The sequence below is a fragment of the Ornithorhynchus anatinus genome, chromosome 8, assembly GCF_004115215.2.
Source record: "Ornithorhynchus anatinus isolate Pmale09 chromosome 8, mOrnAna1.pri.v4, whole genome shotgun sequence".
In the NCBI taxonomy this organism is placed as follows: Eukaryota; Metazoa; Chordata; class Mammalia; order Monotremata; family Ornithorhynchidae; genus Ornithorhynchus; species Ornithorhynchus anatinus.
In genome coordinates this window covers 28,513,385-28,539,003 of record NC_041735.1, presented here as the reverse complement: position 1 = coordinate 28,539,003, position 25,619 = coordinate 28,513,385, and the positions used below count along the sequence as shown (strand labels likewise).

At 47.8% G+C, this 25,619-nt stretch overlaps 1 long non-coding RNA gene across 2 annotated transcripts; it reads right to left on the bottom strand.

Annotated features, from left to right (window-relative positions):
* Positions 1-1,744: 1,744 nt before the first annotated feature.
* LOC114813804 lies at positions 1,745-23,999 on the bottom strand. 2 transcript variants are annotated; one of them, XR_003761553.2, is made up of 3 exons: positions 23,911-23,999; positions 17,823-17,913; positions 1,745-3,752 (listed from the first exon to the last, which is right to left on the bottom strand). It is a non-coding gene; the product is annotated as an uncharacterized LOC114813804 (long non-coding RNA). The 2 variants fall into 2 exon arrangements; XR_005660273.1 differs by having other exon boundaries at positions 1,745-3,649.
* Positions 24,000-25,619: the final 1,620 nt, after the last annotated feature.

Genomic DNA, 25,619 nt, shown 5'->3' with positions numbered 1-25,619 from the left:
GGCCCTGCCACTTACCTGCTGTGTGACTTTGGGCGAATCACTTCACTTCTCTGGGCCTCGGTTATGTCGTCTGGAAAATGGGGATTGAGAATGTGAGCCCCACGTGGGATGGGGACTGGGTCCAACCCCGTTTGCTTGTATCCACCCCAGCGGTTAGTAAGGTGCCTCGTGAAGAGTAAGCGCTTAACAAATGTAATAATAGTAATAATAATAATCTTGGTTGGTTGGAATATTAACACTTAGTGGCGGCATCCCCTGAACTACCACCAGGGGGCAGAATTACATGAATATTCAAAGAAAGGATCTCTCCCCGCCTCCATTGCCTTCTGGTTTTCGGCACTAAAACCACACTGAAATATTGAAATATTGTAGACATTAAGAGGGTCCAGCACTTCTTTCCTAGAATGAAAGGGAAACAGTAAAACACTGGAATGGCCCAAGTCTCCGAGAGATTTGCCCCAACAGGCCCTGAGCATTCAGATGCTAGCGCGTAAATGGAGCCACTTTGCAGAGATCATTGGGTGTCCCTTCCTTTCTTCCCCATCACCATCGAAAGCATTTATGGAACACCTCTGTGCAAAGCACTGTGCTAATAATAATAATAATGTTGGTTTTTGTTAAGCGCTTACAGTGCAGAGCACTGTTCTAAGCCCTGGGGGAGATACAGGGTAATCAGGTTGTCCCACGTGAGGCTCACAGTTAATCCCCACTTTACAGATGAGAGAACTGAGGCACAGAGAAGTTAAGTGACTTGCCTACAGTCACACAGCTGACAAGTGGCGGAGCCGGGATTCGAACCCATGACCTCTGACACCCAAGCCCGGGCTTTTTCCACTGAGCCATGCTGCTTAGAGATGAGAGATGCATCCACTTCCTTGACTGATCCGACTCCCCCCCCCCCCACACCTCCGGCCCCCACTCTAATCCCACCTGGCTACTTTTCGCTTGGCCTGACCCTAGCCAATCCAGGGTCTCCTAACACTTGGAGCTGGGGAGGAGGTGGGGAGCAATAAAATTTGTACAATAAAATTTGACCCCAAGGAGTTTACAGACTAGCAGGGGAGTCAATCACTTAATTTCCTCATGGAAGAACAATAGAGTATATAAGTACAGGAGGTTGTGATGTCTTAAATGCTTAAGTAGCCTGGAAGGCCAGGAGGCACCTGGGGATTATAAAGTGGGAAGTTTAGCACTTAGACTGGGAGGGCTACTGGAGGAGATGGGATCTTCAAAGAGCTCTGAATAAATATCACAATTATCACTTATTATTGTCATCACTATTATTATTATTATTACTTAAGGTCCTGGGAAGAGAGGGGACAAGATCAAATCTGCTGAAGCCACAAGGAGCTGAGGGTTTGGACCAGGTTGAAGGCTGTGGGAATAGAGGCAGAGGGGGCGGATTATGGGAATTATTATTATCATTATTATATTATTTGTTAAGTGCTTATTATGTGCCAGGCACTGTTCTAAGCCCTGGGGTGGATGTAAGCAAATCGGGTTGGACCCAGTCCTGGTCCCATGTGGGGCTCACAGCCTCAGTCCCCATTTTCCAGATGAGGTAACTGAGGCCCAGAGAAGTGAAGCGACTTGCCCAAGGACACACAGCAGACAAGTGGCGGAGTTGGGATTAGAACCCGTGACCTTCTGACTCCCAGGCCCATGCTTGAGCCGGAATTAGATGAGGGCCCTGAGAGGCAAGGAGCTGAAGAAGACACCCCCCCCTCCCCCCACCAACCCTAGGTTGGGAGAGTAAGGACTATGGCGTGAGCTCTAAGGGGGCATTTACCCATCCGCAGGGGGGAACCAGGTCCCAAGATCTCAGGGCTGGCGCCTGTTCCCCATTTTCTTCTCTGGGTGACGGCCATTGTATTGCTGATGTCGGTATCCAGGGAGGGTTAAGCCTTGAGGCTGAGGCAGATTTGTAAGGGAGTAAATCACTGAGACAACAGCCCAATTTCTGGGAAATGCCCAATGCTCCTAGTATTGAATTAATGTTTGACAAACACCATGCATCATGTTTCTGGGAACAAACAATGGACCTATAAACAACTCCAGCCTTCTCTCCCTCCAGGTTCAGCCCCAAGCTGGGGCCTGGGGGCCTGGACTGGCCTCAGGAAGCCAGAGGAGTCCAGGGAGGGATCTGCCCCTCTTTTGTTTCTGTCCCCCTCCCCGGGGTCCCTCCCCCGACAATATATTCATGCACCGCTTTCTGTCTCCCTGTTTTTCAGGATGAGCTGGAGCCTGGGGGCTTGGAGAGGGGGCAGGGACTCAGCTGCTGGCTGGATTTGCGATTCTCGGGATTCTCGAGGCCGCCCGCTCCCGCAGACGGAGGAGACGCTCTCGACCCTGCTCCCGTCCCCCACCCTGGGCCGGCCGAGGCACCCGCTGAACTGCTCTGGGGCCTCAAGGAGTCTGCCCGGCTTGGAGGTGGGCCTGGCTCGGGGGCCTGGACGCAGCAGGCACGACTCCAGCTTGGCCCCGAGACAGGCCACCCGCTCGGTCAGCTGGAAATTCATTCTGGGCGGAATTCTTCCTCCGCCAAACCCCTGAGCTGCTCTCCGGAGAGGAGACGGGAGGCCGAGTGGGAGATGAGGGGGCCCTCTGGAAAGTTCTCCCTCACGGCGGTGAGGCCGTGACTCTGCTGCTTCAGGGGAGTGTCCGGTGCTGTCTCCATGGCTCGCGGTCCCGGAGGCATCCTCGGGGATCCGGTCCTAGGATTCAGGGGATCTGGGTTCTAGTCCCAGCTCGGTCACAGCCCGTTGTTGTGTAGCCTTGAGCAAGACATCTAACTTCACTGGGCCTCAGTGAGAGTAAAGCTTACATCACAGATATGTTGGGAGGGTACAATGGGGTAAGGGAGGTTAAAGTACTTGAAAAAACCAAAGCGCCCTTCAAATTCAAGGGCTCATTTCAGCACCAGGTGAACTAATGCCAACATCCTGCGGGGCCTGCAGGTGGACACCGACTCCCAGAGGTTCGCCGGCTCAGTGACCCCGAGGGGCCTAAAAGCCGACCTTCAGAGGTTCAGTTTTCCAATCCCATGACATTCCCCACCCATCAGCAACCCGTTGGTGTCCATTTGATGACCAGTTGAGCCTTCTCCTCAGCCTTTGCCAGGATGGGTCATTGTTTTACAAAGCCTTTATGGGGAGCTCTCCATTTGAATGGAATGTGGTTCCCACCCCTGCCCCCAGAAACCTTCTAGTCCAAAGAGCTGATTGATAGACTCAGGGGGCGGGGGCATGGGGGGAGTCTTCCAGGGGATCGGCCCAGCAGTCTCTAAAGCAATCAAGAAGGCATACAGGTGGACCTCATCCTTCTGAAAGGAAATAGATATTTGGGCACCAGAGCTTTACCTGGTGAACTGAGCCGTGCTGACTGTGGATTTGTCTGCCCTAGAAGAGCAACAGGAGTAGCACTGTGGCCTTTTGTGAGTCCGGTGTACCGTGTTTAGCAGTCGGGAAAGTCCAAAAGGCACCCAGACGTTCCCTGCCCTCAGGGAACTTCCACTGGAACTGGGGAGGGGACTTCTGATGATGGGACTCTCCCATTCCTTCAGTGGTTCTGAGAGGATTTTATTTGCTGTTCCTCCACCCTCTTCCACATCCACGAGCCATTCAGATCCTCTTCATTTTTTCTTTTCTCTCTGGGTGAGAAATTCAAGACACGTGTTCTGGAAAAGGCCCACTCTGCAAGATTTCACCTCCACACGCTCCCCTGAACTTTGGTCGTCCCCTCGTGAGTCGATTCTAATGAGGGCAGAAGACGTAAGAGGTTTCAGTCTGCCCCACTTGGATGGTTTTCGTTGTGTTTTTTTTTTTCCACAAGATTTGTTTTTCGCTCAGTGAAATGTAAAATCTTGCCTTCATGACATTTTTGGGGGGTTGCGTGGGAGTCTGCTGGGAGCCAGAATAGTCCGAATGATCAACTTGTCAGTCACCTGACAGAGGCAAGGTATTGGTAAACCCCTTCTCTCCTCTGAGGGCTAGGGACCTCTATAGGTCACGTTAGTTGGCCCTCTCCTGGGGTCATGTCCCGGAGCAACAAGTGACCCCATCCCAGAGCCGTGAGGGACCGCCACCCCTCTGAGTGACATCCAAACAGGAGCCCAAAAGGGGAGCCAAACAGAGTCCACCTCTCCTGTCCCTCCTGGAAAAGTACACGAGCTTGTTGGATCTGGGACAGAACTGGCCTGGCTCGGGCTGTCTGGGGAGTCTAGACTTGTGGGCAGTGCGTACTAGAGGGCCAGACTGGGGAGGATGGGAGTCATCTTGTCCCTCAGTAATCCCAGTCTATCAGGGCCAAAGGGCAGAGAGGAAAGACACAGTTCCTACTTTCGCCAGGGAAGAAGACTCAGCTCATGTCCAATTGCCCCCTCATCGCTAAGTTCCATTCTCCAAGAGGGGACCTGGATGTGAGCTGAAGCGTGTCAATTAATCAATCGTATTTATTGATGGCTTACTGTGTGCAGAGCACTGTTCTAAGTGCTTGGGAGACTACACTATAACAGAATCGATAGGCAGATTCTCTGTCACAAGGAGCTTACACTGAAGGACTGTCATAATCTAGCGGGAAAGGGCCCAGGCCTGGCAGTCTAAGGACCTAGGTTCTAATCTCAGCTCTGCCACTTCTCTGTTGTGGAACTTTGGGCAAGCCACTTTTCATTCATTCATTCAATCAATGGTATTTATTGAGCGCTTACTATGTGCAGAACATTGTACTAAGCACTTGGGAAAGTACAATACAGCAATAAAGAGAGACAATCCCTGCCCACAACGAGCTCACAGTCTAGAGGGGTTAGGGTTTAACTTAATTTAACTTAACTTCTTTGTCCCTCAGTTCCTTCGTCTGCAGACCAGAGACTGTGAACCCCATGTAGAAACTGATTATCTTCTATTTACCCCACCCTTAATACAGTGCTCAGCGCTTCACAAATACCACAGTTATTCATTCTTAGACTGTAAGTTCCTTGTGGGCAGGGAATGTGCCTACCAACTCTACTATATTGTATTCTTCCAAGCGCCTACTACACTGCTTTGCACACAGTAAGTGTTCCATAAATTTGATTGATTGATTCCTACCCCTGTAAATATAGGTTCCGTAGGCTCTGGGCAGCAGAACGGAGAGGACGTGGACACAGAGGCCTCAATCAGGGGCAGAGGCAGGAAAATTCACTTAGGAAGATCAAATCAAACGCTCAAAGGATAGGGAGGGTGCATGCACGACTGAGCAGGATCCAGGGGCCATAGTGGACCACAAGCCACCCTGGCGTCATTTTAAAGCATGGACCCAATCCTAGGTGGGTGAATCAGAGAGCAGAGCAGCGCTGTGGATCTGGAGGTGGTACTCCTCCCGTGTGGCTGTAGCAAGCCTGAGGTCATCCTACTCTGAAATTCCACCTGGGCCCGGTTTTCGTCAAAGCCCTGGCCTCTGGTCTGGTCTCCATAAGCTGTAAGTCATGGAGATAGTGTCACGCTGAATCACTGTGATGACTGAGCACCCCTATAAACTCTGCCAGTCTAGCAATCAATCAATTGTATTTACTGAGCATTTTCTGTGTGCAGAGCACCCAATTACGTAAGCCCTTGGGAAAGTGGAATATAACAATTGGTAGAGGTGTTCCCTGTCTCCCAGGATCTTATAATCTAGAGAGGGAGACAGACATTAAAATAAATTACAGAGACGTTCGTAAGGGCTGGTGGGGCTGAAGGTGGAGTCAGTAAAGCATACGAATCCAAGTGCGAGGAAAACGCAGAAGAGAGCAGGAGTTAGTGGAAATGAAGGCTTAGTGGGGAAGGCCTCTTGGAGGAGACATAGTTTTAATAAGGCTTTGAAGTTGGGGGGTGATGGAGGGAGGGAGTTCCAGGCCAGAGGCAAATTGTCAGTGGTGAGCTGGATGAGATCCAGGTACAGTGAGTAGGTTGTCATTAGAGGAATGAAGTGAGAATCCCAAGTTGGAGAGGGTAATCGGGGAGATAAGGCAGGAGCGGGGAAAGGTGATTGAGTGCTTCAAAGGCATTGGTAAGGAGATAATAATCCTAAATAATTTCAGAAAGTTATTTATCAGGTAATAATCAGAAAGATGGTGTTTATTGAGGTTTATCACATTCTAAGCACTGGGTAAGATTCAAGAAAATCCAATCAGACTCAGTCTAATTCTCAAACAGGGCTAACAATCTAATGGTGGAAACAGCAGGTATCTTATCTTCACTTTACAGATGAGGAAACTGAGGTAAGGGGAAGATAAATTAGTTGATTTTTTTTGTTAAGTGACCGACCCGAAATCACTCAGCGAGCGGATGATAAGCAGAGCTGGGATTGGAACCTAAATCTTCCAGTTCCCTGCTCCATGCTCTGTCCACTAGGTCACTTGATTCCCCCCTCTCTCCTACAACACCGATGCTCCTGGCTAGGACCAGGGGGTTCTCCAGGCTTCTCCCATGCCCCAGAGGTTGGAGTGATCAGACATACTGGGCAAGCCGGCTAGGTGGGAGAGTTTCAAAAAGCAGACCTGCCTCCTGCTCCTGTCACCCCCTCCCAGCCTAGGGTCCAGGATGAGGTTGGACCCCAGAATCGAATCTGCCTGGTCTCAGTCTGGGGAGGGGACAGTTTAAGGAGTTGGCGACTGGAGTATCAAGCAAAAACTCCTCACTCTTGGCTTCAAAGGTCTCTATCACCTTGCCTTTTCTTACTTCACCTCCCTTCTCTCCTTCTACAGCTCAGCCCACACACTCCGCTTCTCTGCCGCTAATCTCCTCAATGGGCCTCGTTCTTGCCTGTTCCTCCATCGACCCCTGGCCCATGTCCTACCTCTGGCCTGGAATGCCCTTCCTCCTCAAATCCACCAATCACACTTCCCCCCTTCAAGCCCCTATTGAAGGCTCACCTCTTCCCCCCTTTTCCTCAGCTCCCCCTCCCCTCCACATCGCCCTGACTCCCTCCCTTTGTTCTACCCCCATCTCCCTACCCCACAGCACTTGTGTATATATGTACACATCTATAATTCGATTTGCTTATTTATATTGATGCTATTGATACCTGTTTACTTGTTTTGATGTCTGTCTCCCCCCTTCTAAACTACAAGCTCGGTGTGGGCAGTATTGTCCCTATTGCTTACTTGTACTTTGCAAGCACCTAGTACAGTGCTCTGCACACAGTAAGCGCTCAATAAATATGATTGAATGAACAAATGAATGGAGTGACGGGTTCACTTAGTAGTTGTAATAATGATATTAGTGATGGAAGTAATAGTAGTTACTAATAATAATAGTAAGAGGAGGAGGAGTACTATAAATCAAATACGATTGAGTGGTTAACCTATTGGAAAGAACAGGGGCCTGAAGTCAAGAGGACCTGGGTTCTAATCCTGACTCTGCCACTTGCCTTCTGTGAGCCCTTGGGCAAATCACTCAACTTCTCTATGCCTGTTTCCTCATCTGTAAAATGGGAATTCAATCCCTGTCCTCCCTCCTACTTAGTCTGTGAGCCCCATGTGGGGCATGGACTATGTCCAACAAGATTAACCTGCATTTACCCCAGTGTTTAGAACAGTGTTTGATACACAGTAAGCTCTTAACAAAATAAATCCCCTCTAGACTATAAGCTTGTCTCTAGACTGTAAGCTCAACACGGGCAGGGAAGGTAATAATAATAATAATAATGTTGGTATTTGTTAAGCGCTTACTATGTGCCGAGCACTGTTCTAAGTGCTGGGGTAGACATAGGGGAATCAGGTTGTCCCACGTGGGGCTCACAGTCTTAATCCCCATTTTACAGATGAGGGAACTGAAGCACAGAGAAGTGAAGTGACTTGCCCACAGTCACACAGCTGACAAGTGGCAGAGCTGGGATTTGAACTCATGAACCCTGACTCCAAAGCCCGTGCACTTTCCACTGAGCCACGCTGCTCTCTGTTGTATTGCATTTTCCCCAGCACTTAGTACAATGCTCTGCACACGATGAGCACTCAATCAATAGCACTGATTAACTGATTGATTGACGATAGCATTTTTCAACACCCACTTGGTGTGGTTCACTCTTCTAGGGACATGGGAAAAGCCGATTAACAAAGCGATACTTTTCTTGTCCCAGGGAGCTTATAGTCTAAAGGGGGAAACAAACATAAAAATATTTACAAGTCAAGTGATCAAAATAAATAAATCGAGCAGACATATATACTTAAGTGCTAAGGAGGGTATAAATACATTCATTATTGCTAGAGTCTGCTGAAAGGATGAATCCTCATTTTGCAGATGAGGTAACTGAGGCACGGGGAAGTAAAGTGACTTTCCCAAGGTCACAAAGCAGACAGGCGGCAGAGTCAGAATTAGAACCCATGACCTTCTGACTCCCAGGCCCCTGCTTTATCCACTAAGCCATGCTGCTTCTCTGTGTACACAAACAAGCAAACACATTCTCACGGGAGGAAGTTAGCCATCTCAGCTACTTCCCAGGAGAAGGCCATGTTCTCATCACTCCAGTGTCCATTTCTCCAGGGTCACCCAAGTCAACACCACTCGAATCCCTTCCCTTCTGACCAGGCGCAGGGTGGAAGCGTCACTGCTCCCTTGGGTTCTGTTCTCTCCTGCTGCCATTACCGATTGCCCAGAGGGACCTGGAGCTAGAACGAAACGAGGCCAGGATCAGGGTGACCCAGGAAGGCAGTGGCAACCCACGAGTTTTGTGAATGGTTTCCCAAAAAAAACCACATCCGTTCCATTAACCGAGCCCTGAGTCATTATCACATTGACCCCGGTGACTTCTGGCGGATGTCTATCTTGGCTCCTAGCAAAGGCCTCCAGTGACCCCCCTTTCTTCACCAGCCCCTCTCCACATTTCTGCCTCTTCTCTCTGTAGCCCAGGAACCTAGTGGCGATATTTATTAAGTTTTCCTAAATGCCAAGTCCTGTGCTCAGCAAGGAGGCAGATACACAATAATCAGAACAGATAGAGCCCTCCCCTCCCACATAATGTAAGAGGGAAGGTGATAAGAGGAAGATTTCTTATCTCGATTTCACAGAATTGGGGGCACAGAGGAGTTAAGAGAAGCAGCGAGGCTCAGTGGAAAGAACCCGGGCTTAGGAGTCAGAGGTAATGGGTTCGAGTTCTGGCTCTGCCACTTGCCAGCTGTGTGACTGTGGGCAAGTCACTTCACTTTTCTGGCCCTCAGTTACCTCATCTGTAAAATGGGGATGAAGACTGTGAGCCTCACGTGGGACAACCTGATTACCCTGTATCTCCCCCAGCACTTAGAACAGTGCTCTGCACATAGTAAGCACTTAACAAATACCAACATTATTATTATTATTACCTAAGGTCACACAGCACACCAGAGGCAGAGTTGGCTTCAGACCCCTGATTTTTACACTCCTGGTCCCAGGCTTTTTCCCTTCTCCAGTCCATAAACCCTTTAGATGCCCAGATCATCTTTCTGAAAAATTGTTCTACACATATTTCCTCACTTATCGAGTGCTTTCCAAAGGTCGTTCATCCACCTCTGCATCAAGCAGAAATGATGAGGAGTTAAAGGCACTCTATCAGTTTACTTATCTCCCCCTTACCTATCCTTGCTCCTTTTCCATGACAACCCAGTCCGCCCACCTTGCTCCTCTAATACCACCCAGCTCACCATCCCTCTCTCATTACCTTTAAAGCAGTCTTTAAAGATTTAAACCTTGCTCCCTCCTACCTCACCTTACTACTCTCTTTCTCCAACCCAGCCCACACACTAGAGAAGCAGCTTGGCTCAGTGGAAAGAGCACGGGCTTTGGAGTCAGAGGTCATGGGTTCGAATCCTGGCTCTGCCACTTGTCAGCTGTGGGACTGTGGGCAAATCACAACTTCTCGGTGCCTCAGTTACCTCATCTGTAAAATGGGGATTAAGACTGTGAGCCCCACGTGGGACAACCTGATTCCCCTGTGTCTACCCCAGCGCTTAGAACAGTGCTCGGCACATAGTAAGTGCTTAACAAATACCAACATTATTATTATTATTTCGTCTCAACCACCTTTGACCTCTTGCTGACATCCTGCAGTTCCTGCTTGGAACTCCCATCCCCTTCATATCCAATAGACCAGCCTCTTTCTGCCTTCAAACCCTGACTGAAATCAATAACTCCTCCCGGAAGCCTTCCCCGACTAAACTCTCATCCTCTGACTCAATCTTCCTTCCCTACTGCCTTTTCCCATGCACTTAGTCTCATCCCTAAGAATCTAGGAAGATTCTAGAATCTAGAATCCACTGCCAACCCATCTAACAGCCGGTCAGTGATATTTATGGAACACTCACTATGCGCAGAGTTCTATATTAAGCTCTTGGGCAAATACAACAGAGCTGATAGACAAGTTCCCTGCCCACAGTGAGCTTACAGCTTAGAGTTCTTGTGGAATATTTTTGTACTCAGTTCCTTCCCTTACTGGTAATTTATTTTAATGTCTATCTCCCCCATTAGACTGTAAGCTCAATTAGAGCGGGGATTGTGTCTACCAGCTGCATTGCATTCTCCCAGCCGCTTAGTACAGAGATTGATATTTCCTCTAAGCCTCCCCATCTGTGCTCTGCTTGGTGCCATTTGTGAACTGAGAAGCCACCCTCTCACTTCTCTTCTTGGTCTGCTGTTTCCCTTCCTAGCTGAGTCAAAGTCCCCTGATGTGTTATCTCTGACCCATTTGCCAGGACACGTGTTCCAAAACTCCACTGGGTTTTACAATCCTGCCCACGGGCGGGCAGGGGAAACCCCCCACTAAGGTCTCAGGCTTCATTCCTCCTTCACATCGGCTTTAATAAACCCACCTCGTCATTTCAAGATATTGGTCAGTGATTAAACAAGCCTAGGCAAGCATTTAGTACAGCGCACTCTGCTTACAGGGCAGTCACTAAATACTATTCCCACCACTGGGCACGTAGAATATTTCTGTTGGGAAACTATTGGTCATTTGACCTCCCGGAGGTTGTTCAGAGGGAAGAGAAAACAAAATACTCTAGATTTTTTGTGTCGGGGGTTGTGGGGGAGGGGGAATGAACTCATCTTCAATCTCAAATCCTGTTCTCCACTTGATTTGCCCATTAGAGCTGACAACACAAACATTTGTCTCCGTCTCTCAAGGCTGTAACCTTGGCATTTTCCTTGGCTATTTTCTCTCTTTCAACCCCCACATTCAGTCTGTCACTAAATCCTTCTGGTTCTTTCTTCACAGCATTTCCAAAACCCATCTCTTGTTCCCCAAATAAATGGCCACCACGCTGGTCTAGGTACATGACTTAGTGGATAGAGCACGGGCCTGGGAGTGGGAAGGACGTAGGTACTAATCCCGGCTCTGCCACGTGTCTGCTGTGTGACTGTGCTGTGTAAGTTATTTAACTTCTCCGTGCCTGTTTCCTCTTCTGCAAAATGGGGATAAAGAGAATGAGCTCCACTAGGGACAGAGACTGTGTCCAATCTGATCAACTTGTATCTACCCCAGTGCTTAGAAGAGTGCTTGGCACATAATAGGCACTCAACAAGTACCATAACGATTATTTTATTCCAGTTTGACTACTGCATCAACCTCCTTGCTAATTTCCTCGACTTCAGCCTCTCCCTTTTCCAGTTCCTTCTTCCCTCTGCTGCCCTGATCATCTTTCTAAAGCATGATTCTGCACGCCTCTTCCTAGTCCTTAAAAACTTCCAATTGTTGCCCATTCCTCTCCACATTGATCAATCAAGTGCTCTGTTCTGAGCACTTACAATACAACAGAGTTTGTAGACCTGATCCCTGTCCACCAGGAGCTTACAGTCTAGACGGGGAGGCAGACATTAAAATAAACTACAGTTCATTCAGTCGTATTTATTGAGCGCTTACTGCGTGCAGGGCACGGTACTAAGCCCTTGGAAAGCAGCGTGGTTCAGTGGAAAGAGCACAGGCTTGGGAGTCAGAGATCATGGGTTTGAATCCCGGCTCTTCCACTTGTCAGCTGTGTGACTGTGGGCAAGTCACTTAACTTCTCTGTGCCTCAGTTACCTCAACTGTAAAAAGGGGATTAAGACTGTGAGCCCCACGTGGGACAACCTGATTCCCCTGTGTCTACCCCAGTGCTTAGAATAGTGCTCTGCACATAGTAAGCGCTTAAATACCAACATTATTATTATTATTAAAGTACAATTCAGCAACTAATAGAGACAATCCCTGCCCACAACGGGCTCACAGTCTAGAACGGGGGAGACAGACATCAAAACAAGTAAGCAGGCAAAAATAGCACCAATATAAATAATAGAATTCTATATGCACATCGTTAGTAAAATAAATAGAATTATAAATACGTATGTATATACGCACAAGTGCTGTGGGGTGGGGGTGGGGGAACACAGTTAGAAGGGAAATGGGAGAGCAAAAGGATATGTAGACAAGTGCCACAGCCTCGGAAATAAAGTGTATATCAAGTGCACAAGGGGTACAAATCCAGGTACATAGACCAGAAAGAGGAAGAGAAGACAGGAGAAATGAGGACTTAGTTGGGGAAGACCCCTTGGAAGAGTAGCATCCTTTCATCTCATCCTATGTGCCAGGGGTGATAATAGTATTTGTTGACTACCCACTGGGTGCCGTACATGGTGCTAAGTGCTTGTCTGGGCTTGTTTAATCACTGACTAATATCTTGAAACGACAAGATACTAAGGAAAACATAAAGGAGAAATGAAGCCTGAGATGGTGGTGGGGGGTTTCCCTGCCTGCCTTAAGCAAACACTCCTGACCTCTGACTTTATGACTCTCCATCAGCTCTCTCCCTCCTACTTATCCACTATTCTGTCCCACACAACACGAGCTCACGTGTTTCGTTCCTCTACTCAGCTCTTTTCTCTCTACCCTACCTGTGGCCTCTTGCTCGCACTCTCTCCCCTGCCTACAACTCCCTCTCCCTCCCACTTCCCATTGGGCAGACTGCTGGTCCCCTCTTCTTCAAAGCCTTACCAAAATCCCATCATCTCTTGGTAGTTTCCCTCATGAATTTCTCACCCCCCCCTCGCCAACTTTCATCTCCCTTTACCACTACTTCCATGCCGACTTTAGATTTAGATTCTATTACTCTCCCCTAACTGTAATACATTTTAGTATGCGTCTTTGCCACTAAATGTTAAGTTCCTGAAGGCAGGGATCATGTGTATTAATTCTTTTGCACTCAATTCTCTGCCTGCCGAAAATGCTCAATCCGTGCTGGAAATGTTCTAAATTCTGGCCTTGTAAATGGGCCTTCTTCCTTTCCTCTTCTCCCTCTCCCTTCTGCCTCACCCTGACTGCCTCCCTTTAAGAAGAATAATAACAATGGTATTTGTTAAATGCTTTCTATGTGCCAAGCACTGTTCTAAGCACTGGGGTGGAATCAGGATAAAAAGGTTGTCCCACATGGGGCTCACATTTTCAATCCCCATTTTATAGATGAGGTAACTGAGGCACAGAGAAGTTAAGTGACTTGCCCAAGGTCACACAGCAGACAAGTGATGGAGCCAGGATTAGAACTCATGTCCTCTGACTCCCAAGCCTGTGATCTTTCCACTAAGCCACGCTGCCTCCCATAATAATGGTATTTGTTAAGCGCTTACTATGTGCCAAGCACTGGGGTAGATACAAGGTAATCAGGTTGTCCCACGTGGGGCTCACAGTCTTAATATCCACATTACAACTGAGGTAACTGAGGCACAGAGAAGTTAATAGATTTGCCCAAAGTCACACATCTGATAAATGGCAGATCCAGGATTGGAACCCATGACCTCCGACTCCCAAGTCTGTGCTCTTTCCACTAAGGCTCGCTGCTTCTCAATTCTTTATTCATCCCCCCCACCCAGTCCCACAGCACTTATGCACATACATCTGTAATTTATTTCTATTAATGTCCATCTCCCACTCTAGACTGTAATTAATTGTGGTATTTGTTAAGGGCTTACTTATGTGCCAGGCACTGGGTTGAGCACTGGGGTAGATACAATGAAATCAGGCTGGACACAGTCCCTGTCCCACATGGGGCTCATAATCTCAATCCCCGTTTTACAGATGAGGTAACAGAGGCACAGAGAAGTGAAACAACTTGCCCAAGATCACACAGCAGACAAGTGGCAGAGCCAGAATTAGAACCCCTCACCTTTCGACTCCCAGGCCGTGCTCCATCCACTATGCCAGACTGCATCTCTAAGATCGTTTTGGCAGGGAACTGGCTGTTTTCTGTTATACTGTACTCTCCCAGGAGCTCATTACAGTGCTCTGCACACAGTGAGCGCTCAGCAAATACGATTGACTGACTGCCTCCCTGCAGAAACCTCCTCGTACTACAATAACCCTCCCAGTCCCTCTCCGTGCTACCCCTCAGGAACCACATGCTGTAAAATACAATGGAAGGGGCCATTCCTTCGGCAGCTGTTCCTGGCACAGTCATCCCGAAATAGCACCCTGGCCAGACGCTCACTTTCCCGGACTATTTTTAGTAAGCGGGTCCTTAAGGAGATCATTATCTCCAAATAAACACACGCTTCCTTTCGTTCCCCTCTTCCATTGTTTAATAAATGATCCCCCACCCCCACGGTTCTCCCGGGATCTCCCACGGATGGAGTTCTTTGTTACGGTCCTACGTGGAGCTTTCCCTTTGCAGAAAGCCAAACAGCTCTCCCAGAGGTTTCCCTAACGCCATTCCCAGGAGAGCACGTTGGACGTCGTTGCTAGGGAAAAGCCCACTGACCCTCCGTGGACATCTTCACTGTAAGGGCTGCAGGCCCTGAGCACATGAACAGAATCGTCCTCGTTTTTATTCCCAGCTAGGCCCACTCTCTCCACCCACTTTTTTATAGTATCCGTCAAACACTCAGTACGCGCCCGGCCCTGTACTAATGGGGTGGATACAAGCAAATCAGGTTGGATACGGTCCCTGTCCCATAAGGGGCTCACAGGCTTAATCCCCATTTTACAGATGAGGGAACTGAGGCCCAGAGAAGTGAAGTGACTTTCCCAAGGTCACGCAGCAGAGCCGGGATTAGAACCCGGGTCCTCCTGGTTCCCAGGCCTGTGCTCTACTCACTAATACACTTGTCTGTCATCCTCTCAAGCTACTTTTCCGCTCAAGCTCTTCACTCCGGGATGTTTTCCTCGCTCAGCTTGCCCCACTCTGACTCCGTGGTCACATTATCTCTGGATCCTAGAGCGCCCTTACCCTGAGTATGCGCCACACTGCAGCCCTCCCCAAATCTCGCATTCTCCACTACTACATTGCCTTCCACTAATTACCAGTAACTTGATTCCTGAGAAGCAGTGTAGTCTAGTGGATAACGCATGGGCCTGGGAATCAGAAGACCTGGGTTCCAATCCAGATTTCCCTGTTTGTCTGTGGTGTGACCTTGGGCAAGTCATTTAACTTCTCTATGTCTTAGTTTCTCCAATTGCAAAATAGGGATTCAACACCTGTTCTGCCTCCTATTTAGACTGTGAGTCCCAGGTGGGACAAGGACCTTATTTGACCGATTAACTTGTGTCTACCCCAGAACTTAGAACCGTGTGTGACATATAGTAAGTGCTTAACAAGTACCATAAGAAAAAGAAGCAAAAAAAACCCCAAAAGGACTTCTCTGGGCCTTAGGTTTCTCATCTGTAAAATGAACATTCAATACCTGTTTTCTTTCCCACTTAGTCTGTGAGCCCCATATTAGACCTGATTATCTACCCCAGCACTTAGTACACTGCTTTAGTATTAACAAAAAACACAATTATTGTTATTCTTACCACCACTTTGGCCACCTCTTGAACTTACATATTCATTTATGTCCTCTTCAGCAGTTAGGCATAAATGCTTATTCAATACTTCATGCTATGTTTCATATTCAATACTTCATATATGGATATATGCATACTTGAAGTCTGTGTGTCTCCTGTCAGGGAAGGAACACATCTTTTGCATTTGTTATATTTCCCAAGCGCTTAGTCCAGTCTACCAGGCTCGGTAGGTGCTCAAAAAAATCGCGACTACTTCTACTAAGACTTACAGATCCATCTCAAAGGCAGTGGACTTTGCCAAATTAGCATCTGAGAGCAGTTTTGGGCTGGGGACTCTGGTGGCCACTTTGCCCAGCTGGCCAAGGGCCAACAGGGGAGGAAGCATTTGGAGGGAGGGAGGGAGGAAGGGAGAGAGAAAAGGAGGAAAGATGGTTGAACAGGGGAAGGGACAGCAGGGCCTCAGTAAATCCTCCACCCAGAGACATTTTGAAGTTCAGCCCAGTTCCTCCAGGGTCAGAACGGCACCCTGAATGGAATAAGGAGGCCCCATGGAAACCTGCCACAGTGTTCTAAGTCTTGGGAGAGTTGGTTTAGTCAGACGTCTTGGGCTGTAAGAGAGCAGTTAGCATATTTACCCCCAAAATTGCACAATTTTTTTTTTCATAGTATTTGTTAAGAACTTACCCTGTGCCAAGCAGCGTACTAAGCCCCGGGGAAGATACGAGACAATCAAATTGGACGCAGTCCCTGTCCCACATAAGGTCCACTGTCTAAGCAAAATTTTTATTGCAGTAAAATACGGTGGGGCAATGATGCAGGCTATATCGAAATTAAGAGTAGCTACAAGGTGAGGAAGAGAAAAAGGAGGAGAAGAAAAAGAGGAGGAAGAAAGAAAGGGAGAAGGCAGAGAAAAAAGGTAAGAGAGCACTTGAGTCTCTCATTGTTCTCTCCCAAGTGCTGCACATAATGGGCATTAATTCCCCTTTTCCCCTTCCTCTGCTTTCAGAGAAGAAATTCCCTCCCTCAGGATTTTGCTTCTGCTATTTATCCTGTTCTGATCCTTCACCTCTTCTTCTCCCAGACCGCCTGAGAAGAAATACCCTCCTGATCTAAAGAGTTTGTCTCACCTATGTTGCCATGTTTTTACATGAATATTACTACTTCTACTTATTTCTACTACTGCTCTTACTATTGCTACTAATAATAACAACTGTGGATTTGGGAAGCACTTACTCTGTGCCAAGCACTGTACTAAGCTCTGGGAAAGATACAAGACAATCAGGTTCCATAGGGACTCACAGTCTAAGTAGGATGGAGCACAGGTATTGAAGCCCCATTTTGCAGATGAGGAAACTGAGGCCCAGAAAAGCTAAGTGACTTCCCTAAGGTCACATTCCTACTGCCTATAATCATGTGGTACACAGAATAATCTTTTTTTCCACCTCAAAAATAGGAATGGAGCAATTTTGTAAGCAAATACTGTAATTCCAAAGTGGATTTAAATTGTGTTTGTTCCCGTCAGGTGACCAGACATCCTGATTTGGGCGAGACAGACCTCAAGTTAAATTAAGGATCTGTCCTGCTGCCGGTTTTAGGTCCTGCATTTACAACCCAACTCTCTCTTCTGGGTTTTCTCTCTTCCCCTTTTCCCCTCTTTGTCCTCCCGCCATGCTCCCCTTCCCCTGGTCACCCCCCACCCCCCATTGCCACCTCTGATCATGCCTTTGACTCTATTGTACTTATTGTACTCTCTTAATACAAAGGGCTGTGCACACAGTAAGTGATCAATAGAAACCACTGATCGATTGATTAAAGGATTGATTTTTAGCTCTCCCAATCTCCAATCAGCCTAAGGAGATGAGGCTTTGGTCTTTTCAAGCACCTGGCCTCCTGCTGCCCTGCCCCATCACCTGACATCATGAGAATTTGGCTAGCCTGCTCCAAGGCATTATGCCCCTAAACAGGGATGACCCCATTCAGATTTAAGGAAAAATCCCACCAATGTGCCCTTTGGCCAGCAGAACAACCCCTGCCCTCCCGGCCCACCTGTGGGCCTCGGGGCAGGGGGATAATTACTTCTCAGACATTACCTAATGATACACCTCAGCAGCAGGCACGTCTTTGTTTTTCATCCTGACAAGTCCTTGTTGTATCTTCTCTCTCCAAGTCCTGTTAAGAACCCTGGAGAGAATGCGGAAAATGTGAGTCAGAGAGCATGGTGTCCAGCTCAGCCGGGGCATGTGCCTCCTGAAGGACGGGCTGCTGGGAGCACAGTGCTCTTCACACGATAAGCACACAGTAAATTCCATTGATTGATTGATTGAGAGCCCAGACTGGCATCTTCACCAGGGAATGATGGGGTGGTTCTGGGGGGAAGGGGAAGAGTCACACCCCATTCCAGTCACTCTCCATTCCTCTGTCTCCCTATACTTCTTTGAAATACCCAGGCCCCTGGGCTATCATCCTTTCTCCTGTCTTCTGAGGAAAAGGGACAGACTCTCTCTCACAGACAGCTCCCTAATCAACCCACCAATCTCCTTTTGAGAGGCCTCCTGAAGCCTGAATTCCAGAACTGGTCTCTCAGGTGCATCAATTAACCAATCAATTAATCAATCCATCAGTGCTTTCTGCTGAGTGCAAAGGACTATACTAAGTGCTTGAGAGAGTACTACTGAAGCAAAACATCCCATTCCTGCCCTTGAGGGGCTTATAATTGAATGGGGAAACAGGTTAAAGTTATTTTCTAAGAGTGAGAGCAGAAGGAAAATAATCTCTTCTACTTAGACTTTGAGCAGGGACTGTGTCCACCCTGATTATTTTATATTACCCCAGCATTTATTATGGTGCTTGGCACTTAGCAAGGATTTAACAGCCACCCTCATTAATCCGCTCAACTGTATATATCTTTATCACCCTATTTATTTTGTTTATTTTGTTTAATGAGATGTACATCACCCTGATTCTATTTAGTTGGCATTGTTTTTATGAGATGTTCTTCCCCTTGACTCTATTTATTGCCATTGTTCTTGTCTGCCTGTCTCCCCCGAGTAGACTGTAAGCCCGTCAAAGGGCAGGGACTGTCTCTGTTGCGACTTGTACATTCCAAGCGCTTAGTACAGTGCTCTGCACATAGTAAGCGCTCAATAAATACTATTGAATGAATGAATGAATGAATAAATGAGAAGGAGGATGCTAACAGGTATTACTACTAATGCTGACCTTCTCACTGTGATTCCATGTAGCCTATCTCGCAGCCAACTCCTCATCCATGTCCTGCCTCTGGCCTGGAACACCCTCCCTCCTCAAATCCAACAGACAATTACTCTCCCTCACTTCAAAGCCTATTGAAGGCAGATCTCCTCCAAGAGGCCTTCCCTGACTAAGCCCCCCCCCCCACCCCTTTTCCTCTTCTTCCACTCCCTTCTGTGTAGCCCTGACTTGCTCCCTTTGTTCTCATTAATTCATTCATTCAATCATATTTATTGAGAGCTTACTGCTTGCAGAACACTCTACTAATCACTTGGAAAGTACAGTTCGGCAACAGATAGTGACAATCTTTACCCAACAATGGGCCCACAATCTAGAAGGGGGACACAGACAACAAAACAAAATAAGTAGACAGGCATTGGTAGCAACAAAATAAATAAATAGAATTATAGATGTATACGCATCATTAATAAAATAAATAGAACAATAAATATGTACATATATACATGTGCTGTAGGGTCGGGGGAAGAGCAGAGGGAGGGAGTAGGGGCAATAGGGAGGGGAGGAAAAGCAGAGGAAAAGGGGGCTCATCTGGGAAGGCCTCCTGGAGGAGGTGAGCTCTCAGTAGGGTTTTGAAGAGGGGAAGGGAGCTAGTTTGGCGGATGTGAGGAGGGAGGGCATTCCAGGCCAGAGGTAGGATATGAGCCAGGGGTCGACGGCAGGACAGATGAGTATGAGGCGCAGTGAGGAGGTTAGTGGCAGAGAAGCAGAGTGTGTGGGCTTGCTGTAGAAGGAGAGAAGGGAGGTGAGGTAGGAGTGGTCAAGGGGATGGAGAGCTTTGAAGCCAATAGTGAGGAGCTTTTGCTTGATGAGAAGGTTGATAGGCAACAACTGGAGATTTTGGAGGAAAGGGCTGACATGCCTAGAGCGTTTCTAAAGAAAGATAACCCGGACAGCAGAGTGAAGTTTAGACTGAAGTGCGGGGAGAGAGGAAGTTGGGAGATCAGAAAGGAGGCTGATGCAGTAAACCAGTCGGGATATGATGAGAGATTGTACCAACAAGGTAGTGGTTTGAATGGAGAGGAAAGGGCAGAAATGGACAATGTTGTGAAGGTGATCCCGGCCCCCCCTCTCAGCCCCCCAGCACTTAATAATGTTGGTATTTGTTAAGCGCTTACTATGTGCAAAGCCCTGTTCTAAGCGATGGGGGGATACAAGGTGATCAGGTTGTCCCTCATGGGGCTCACAGTCTTCATCCCCATTTTCCCAGATGAGGTAACTGAGGCCCAAAGAAGTGAAGTGACTTGCCCGAAGTCACACAGCTGACAAGTGGCAGAGCCGGGATTAGAACCCATGACCTCTGACTCCCAAGCTCGTGCTCTTTCCACTAAGCCACGTTGCTTCTCCTTATGTACTTATGTACATATCTGTAATTCATCGACGTCTGTCTACCCCCATCTAGATTGTGACCTCGTTGTGGACAGGGAATGTGTCTGTCATTGTATTGTATTCTCCCAAGCGCTTAGTATAGTGCTCAAAATACGATAGAATGAATGAATGAACACGTATCCAAGGCCTGAGGATGGGTACATGAATATAGATGCTCAGGGTGACTACTGGGTACCGGGAATTAATCAGGGAAGACTTGTGCCAGGAATTAATCAGGGAAGACTCAGTGTAGGAAGTATGATTTCAGAAAGCCTTTGAAGATGGAGGGGGTGGAAAGGGAGTAGGAGTTCCAGGGAAGGGGTTGGAAGCAGGAGGGGCAAGAGCAAAATGGATTATTTGGGCTTTCAGGAAGCTTTGACTATTCCCCATGCCTAAAAAACTGTGGGAATTTCCTCTGCCATATGGAGCTGGAACTTCTGAGGGAGATAAATATCCGAGGAGAGATGGGGCATCTTTGTGTGCTTATGAGTGGTGTGTGTGTGTGTGTGTTTGGTTGTATGTAGATCATGTGTGTGTGCAGATTGGGTCGGCAAGTGTGTACTGTACATGTGTGTGGGGAAAAAAGGCCCATCTGAATAGAACCCATGTGTGTTTGAGTTAGCTTGCCTGGGTATGTATAGATTGGATGCATGTATTAGGTATGTGTGTACTGTATCTCTGTGACTGTATATGTGTGTTGTGTGTACATAAATGTATATCGGGGCATTGTTGAAGAAGGAGTGGGAAGAGTGCACAAAGTGAATGAAAAGGTGTGATTGCTGACACAGATCTGGTCAGCTTGTTCTGGGTGGACAGTAAAGCCTCCTTCTGTGCTGTGGACTACTCCCTTCTAGATCCCTATCTAACCTTGGTTTCCTGCCACAGTTCTTTATGGGTTCTCCTCTTACCTCTCTGGTTGATCCCTCAAATTCTCTTCGATCGGCTCTTCCTCTGTCTTTCACCCCTAACTGAGGACTTTCCATATTGCTCTTTCTTGGGTTCCCTTCTCTTTGCAATTTCCACTCACTCCCTGGAGGAGCTCATCCGCTCACTCAGCTTCCACTACCACCTCTGTGCTGATGATGCCCAAATCTACCTGGTCTGCTCCGATCCTCTCCTTCCCTGCAATCCTGCATCTCCTCTTGCCTTCGGACATCAATACATGGCCGGGCTGCTGGCACTTGGAGCTCAATATGTCTAAAACCGAATTCTCCAGCTTCAATTTCCAAATCCTCTCCTCCTCTTAACTTTTCCATCAACAGTTGACACCACCGCCGTCCTTCCCACCTCTCAAGCCCATGATCTTGGCATCACCTTTGGCTCGTCCCTCTATTTCAACTCCCATATTCAGTCTGTGGTTAAATATTACCACTAAATACTGATACTAAATACTGCAAGTCTAGGGCCCTTCCTCTACAACATTTCTAGAAAATTCCCCTTCCTTCTCCATCCAAACGGTCTCCACACTGGTCCAGTCCTATCCTGGTTTGATTATGTAGAGTCAGTCAGCCTGTCAGTCATATCTATGGAGCTCTTACTGGGTGCAGAGCACTGTTCTGAGCACTTGGAAGAGTACAATATAACAATAAACAGAAACATTCCCTGCCTACAGTGAGCTTACAGTCTAGAAGGAGAGACAGACATTGATATAAAGAAATAAATGTATGTAAGTGCTGTGGGGCTGGGAGGAGGGATGAATAGAGGGAGAGAGTCAGGGTGATGCAGATGAGTGTGGAAGAAGAGGAAAGGACGGCTTAGTCAGGGAAGGCCTCTTGGAGGAGATAAGCCTCAGAATGTCAGGAAGGCCCTGGCTGCGGCAGATACTGTGGCCGTGACTGTCGGATTCTGGGATGCGAGGAGTCCAAAACTCTGCTTTTCCAGCCTCAGTACCCTGCTGCTTTTTCTATTTTATTTTTATGCTTATCTCTGTACTGGTCTTTTTTATGTCATTTTACCATTCTTAATGTTTTAGCTTTCCTTTTGTGTAGGTCACCAGTCTCCTCTCCCTGTCTTATATTCTTGGATTGTGAGCCCTTGTGGGACAGGGATGATATTTAATTCCTACCTGCATATTCTTTCCCAAGGCTTAGTACAGGGCTCTGAACGCAGTAAATGCTTAATGAGCCATGGCCGGGAGATTTCAGGTGGGCCATCCACCACAGTTCCGCTTCACGGTCTCTGCTCTTCTGAAGGGAGAACACTTCCTAGGAAAGGGTCGGAGTTGATGTAAATAACATCTCCACCAAACTCAATAGGAATAGGAAATAGGAATAGCAATAAGAAAGTGAGCCACAGGCCAGTGCTCTGGGAGGAAGCCCTGCTACAAGGAAGGGGCTTCCAGGGTTCCAGATGGGCTATTATTTCCAGGTCGTGAGCCCCTAGGAACCACTGTGTTCTGTCAGTGAAAGTTTCTGGCTTCCATCAGACTGGGCCCTGAACGCAAGGGGAATTGAAAGAAAAACTGGATGGGAATCCTAACTGTATCACCGAGGACCTTTCTCTCCCCTCCCCCAAGAGTTTCTCCTTGGGTCTCAAATGAGGTGACATAACCGAAAGGACACAGGCCAGCATCCAACTCAGGACTGAGGCCCGGGTGGGTCCGGAGGGAAGGAGACAGCAGCCCACTGGAAGCTTCCTGGTTTCTGATCAAGCCGGGTGTTTTCAGATGGCTGAGGAGAATCGAATAACCTTAGCAAAATCTTGGGAAGACACATTAACTCAGCAAGAACGCAGACAGCAGGCTTAGCTAACGCTCTCAGGAAATGTCCATGTCAACATATTTGAGCATGAGTTATGGAGTCAGAGTCACAAGGCTGGAGGAGTCAGTGGGGAGGGTTCTGTTGATTTGGCAGTAAAATCACCCTGAAACCCTCCAGTAAAGTAGGGAATGGCTGTGAATAGTGGGTTGTTATTTTTCCATAGGATATAGTAAAGATCTTTCTAAGAGAGTAAACTGAGAGGGTCCTTTCTCCCCTGGTCTGAAGGGAGAAGGAAAGGAAAAGGGAAGAGACGAGGAGCAGTGCCTGACTGGGAACGAATGAGGGACCAGGGAGGCTCAAGGAATTCTGCTAATTTGTGTAGGGACTTGGAATCATGACCTAACAGAAGGAGCAGAGGGCTGGGAGTCAAGACACTTGAGTTCTAATCCCAGCCCCACCACTTGCCTGCTGTGTGACCTTGGGCAAGTGACTTAATTTCTCTGAGCCTGTTTCTTCATCTATAAAATGGGGATGACACCTGTTCTCCTTCTCCCTTAGACTGTGAGCCTGGGGTTGGATAGGGGCTGAGCATCTGCCCTGATTGTCTGGTATCTACTCTAACACAAGCCTGGTGCTTGACACAAAGTAAGTGTTTAACAAATTCCACAGTTACTTTTTTTATCCAGTGACCAGCAGGATTCTCACCTGGGTCCTCAGTGACAGGAATTCACCTCTGTATAAAGTCACAGCAAGTTTACTGGGCAGCAAAGCTGCTCAGACCTTGATACTCTCTCTCCCATCCTCTATCTACCCCCACCACCCCCAGCCGATGAGCCCCACTAACCTCTACCGGCTCCAGACCCCTGCGACGTGGGAGTCTTGGGACCATCAAGTGGGTCAAGTGGGCTCAGCAGAACCGATCTCCAGGTTGGAGGGTGTGGTCCTTTTGGGGCCTGGAGAAGAGAGACACTCAGTCAATCAATTGAATTTATTGAGCATTTACTGTGTGCAGACACTTTACTAAGCACTTGGGAGAGTACAATATAATGGACACATTCCCTTTTCACAACGAGCTTACAGTCTAAAGGAGTCTCAGCAAGTCTCCAGCATCCAAGGCCTTCAGCATGAGCATCTCAGACCCCCCGATCAGCGCATTCAGTTCTCCTGCAGCTGGCGAGCCCTGTGTTCAGGAACACTGGTGTTTAATCCTGTGAGGCTTGACCGGTGCAGCAAATATGTTTCTGTGTTCTATCCAGACAGACAGGTGTTGTAGAAAGACCAATTTGCCAAGTTTCATAGAATTATGACTTTACTGAGCACCTATTAGGTGACCAGAGCTGGGATATGGCCAAGATAAACAGGTTAGACACAGTCTGTGACCTGCCCGGGGCTCACAGTCTAAGATGGAGGGAGTTTCGAAGACTATAATAATCATTCATTCATTCCATTGTATTGATTGAGTGCTTACTGTGTGCACAGCACTATACTAAACACTTGGGAGAATACAATAAAACAATAAACAGACACATTCCCTGCCCACAGTGAGCTTACAGTCTAGAGGAAGGGAGACAGACGTTAATATAAATATATTACAGATATGTTCCTAAGTGCTGTAGGGTTGGGAGGGGGGAAGAACAAAGGGAGCAAGTCAGGGAGATGCAGAATGGAGTGGAAGAAGAGGAAAGGGAGACTTAATAAGGGAAGGCCTCTTGAAGAAGATGTGCCTTCAATTAGGCTTTGAAGAAGGGGAGAGTAATTGTCTGTCAGATTTGAGGAGGAGGGCGTTCCAGGCCAGAGGCAGAACGTGGACGAGGGATTGGCAGCACGATCGAGGCACAGTGAGAAAGTTAGCAATAAAGGAGCGTAGTGTGCCTGATGGGTTGCAGTGAAGTGAGGTAGACAGGGGCATGGTGATGGAGTGCTTTAAAGCCAAAGGTGAGGAGTTTTTGTTTGATGCGGAGGTGGATGGGCAACCCCTGGAGTTTTTTGAGGAGTGGGGAAACATGTCCTGAACGTTTCTGTAGAAAAATGATCCAGGCGGCAGAGTGAAGTACAGACTGGAGTCGGGAGAGACTGGAGGCTGAGAGGTCAGCAAGGAGGCCGATGCAGTAACCCCAGCATGATAGGATGAGTGATTGTTTTAACATGGTAGCGGTTTGGATGGAGAGGAAAGGGCAGACTTTAGCGATGTTGTGAAGATATGATATTCGTTAAGTGCTTACTCTTAATACTGGGGTAGATACAAATTAATCAGATTGGACACGGTCCCTGTCCCACATGAGGCTCACACTCTTATCCCCATTTCACACATGAGGTAACTGAGGCCTAGAGAAATTAAGTGACATGTGGCCGAGCGAGGATTAGAAGCAGGTTCTTCTGACTCCCAGGCCCAGGCTCTAGCCACTAAATCGCACTTCATCAGTGTTCTACCCAAAAGGTGTAATAAGCATGTGCTAAGGAAGAACTGGGCACTTTCTGTCTTCAACAGTGGCACCAGGAGACTTGGCATCATGGTGCCATTGGCCTCCCTCCTGGGCTACTGGGTGGGGGCAA